Source organism: Sinocyclocheilus rhinocerous, unplaced genomic scaffold (genome assembly GCF_001515625.1).
Source record: "Sinocyclocheilus rhinocerous isolate Xijiao unplaced genomic scaffold, SAMN03320098_v1.1 scaffold407, whole genome shotgun sequence".
Taxonomy (NCBI): Eukaryota; Metazoa; Chordata; class Actinopteri; order Cypriniformes; family Cyprinidae; genus Sinocyclocheilus; species Sinocyclocheilus rhinocerous.
The window spans coordinates 932,745-935,804 of NW_015633444.1; positions in this window are offsets into that span (position 1 = coordinate 932,745).

Here is a 3,060-nt window from a genome sequence, read left to right on the forward strand (position 1 = left end):
CACATATATATATATATATATATATAATAAATTAAATAAAAATATATACTGTATTATTAAAAATATATATAGTTTTTAAATATATTTTTATATAAATTTTTAATATACTTTTTATGCATTTATATACATATTTGTACCTCAAGCACAGCTCTCAACATTAAGGTTTTTTTTTTTTTCTGGCCTGGAAGGGCAGTAATTTAGAATAACTTACTAACTAATAAATAAATCAATAAATAAACAAACAAACACATTTATAATTTTTAGATACATATTTTATGTCTAATTACTATTTTAAAACTTTTTAAGATCTATTTATATATACTGCATTCATACCTCAAACATGAATCATGAAGTACTACAACTAAATAATACACAAACATGCATTCGCATGCCCAGACATAAAACACAAGTAGATGATCATTGCCACAGCTTAAAGCTACTTAATAACAAAAGTAAATAAAAGTGATATTTTAACTAAAAGTGATATTTAAACGTTACTCAGCCTTCAAACACAAGGAATCAAAATAACTTGCAAGGAAACTGTCACGAATCCGGTCCTTGGCCTTCCGGCCGATTGCCACTAGAGGTCATTCTACCATGACATTGACTCTCACACTACACAGACTGTTGCACGTCACCCCGGACTACAGTTCCCATCCTCCATTGCACTGCTTAGCCTGGACCTTTGCCTTGTACCTGGATTATCCCTCTTGCCTTGCCATCAATATACCTGTTTGCCATTGTCTGACCTATGCCTGTTTTTGACCACGTCTCTTGTGAATAAAGCCTTGCAGATGGATCCGCACGCTTCCTGTGTTCCCTCCGTTACAGAAACTTGATATAAACTTGATTTAACGGCTGTATATCTATCTGTCCATTATGTCCAAATGAATGTCCGCTGATGAAATATTAACATACAGCATTTCAGCTGTGTGAACATAAATTATATTATTCTGTATCTGAAACCTGCTGCCTTGCTGCTTGTTCAGACAATGATTTCACAGAAAGAGTTTCTTATGAAAGTACGTCCAATTGAACTGGTTTCAGACTGATTTCCAGAGCACCATAATGTCATGTCTAATAACCTAGAACAAATTCAAGTGAGCTTTAGAGATAAGCAAGTCAATATTTTATAACAGCAATCTTACTCTAGAAATGGAATCATAAGTGGGGGTTAAAAAAACAATTGACAAACATTTACAAATTAATTTACTTCTCTCAGATGCTCCATTAGACAGCATTCTTAATCTTTTCACCAATAGAAAACAGCACAAAGAGGATATTATTTTATTATATGCAGCATAAGCGCTTAGATTTATACTGCCTTCAAAAACCAACTACTGTAGATGAACATATCCTGTATTACACACAGAGCTGGGAAGATTACTTACAAATTGTATTCAGTTACTGATTACTGACATTGCAAATGCCTTTACTGTCACTTTTGATCAATTTAAAGTGTTCTTGCTGAATAAAAGTATTAAATAAAAAATAAAAAAAAGTAATGTTTTTTTTTTTTGGGTAGGGGGCTAAATGCTAAATTTAATTAATTAATTAATAAGCATATCATTTAAATTGATTAGAACAGTTCTACTTCATCTAACTTGCACCAATCATTGCACATGGAAATGAAGTGGAGAAAACTTCCAGCCTGACAAAAGACACAAAATGATGCACCGGGTTTATCAAAATATTTGAAATTCTTGATAAATGTGTGTCGCAAACAGAGACATATATGACCACAGGATGAATGATTAACATGAAAGATGTTGAAATCAATGATCCCTGAAGCGATGATATAAGCACAGCTAGCATGATATGATGAAACCATCCCTTAGCACTGACAGTCGTGACTGATATACTTGATATGCTTCTCTCCCAAACACATTTCGTCTTGCTGGAGGGAAACTAAATGAGAGAAGGCATAATTACCCAGCAAGACAAGGCAGCATGTCTCCTGACTACTGTGGCAATCTGTCAGTGTCAACAGTATTGGTGTTTTCCTCTCTCTGTCGCACTGGGAATATGGCTGTATATGGCTGGCTGTGCATTCCAGCTAATTAAGCAACCAATGCATTTACTTGTAGCATTTAATAACCCAAACTCTAAACAGTTGCAGCTCACCATCTACTGTAACCTAGCCTTTTCTCTTCAACACTGACATGAAACAAAAGCGGTTAGTGCTGAGAGATGCTGCGAGTCCGTCAACAGAGGTGAGCACCAGATCTGCTTCCGCATTGATCCTGCTGGGGCTAAATTTAGATCTCTTTGACTTATGGTACAGCGGGTTATTGCTTTTCGCTGTATACAGATTTAAAAGTTTCACATCAGTTTCTTACCATTGCTTTTACATGTAGGGAAGACCTGGACTGGCTGTCATGAGGAAGTCGACACAAAACAAAGAACATAGGCATAATTGTGCTTTCTCTAGCAGTGGCTTTATTGGTTCATTTAGGAAATGTTCTATTGGATTGTCCAAACAAAAAGTCCAATATAATATTTTTGTAATGGATAATAAACAATATATAATCGTACTGGGATACATTAAGGCAAGTGTAAACTATATTTTAACGAAAAGGCTAAATTTTGTAATGCTGGGTGAATGAGGCAGATCCAAGTGCAAATAAGGTTTGATAACACAAAAGACCAAAGACCATGGCTACAATATGAAACACAGAGCTGGAGCAAATAGGAATATCATGACTAGAGCATCTACAGAGAAACAACAACTGACACTGAACAAGGCAAACACAAGGAGAGGGAGGAGCTAATGTGTTACTATGGCAACTAATGAGGGAAGCTATGATAACACACAGGGTTGGCACAGGGAACTGATGGTGCGTTCAAGTCATGTCGGATAGATCGTATTTACGAGTTGAATGCACATGAACGCCACCACAAAGTCGTTATTACGAGTGGGAAACTCTGAATTTTCTTTAAGTCCAGAGTTTCCGAGCTGGGATGCAATGGATGCAGCCAAAGACTTGAGATACGCAGTGTCTGTATTGACGGTAAATTTGCTGAAATTAATAAAAAAAATTTTTTTGTCATGTACAATAA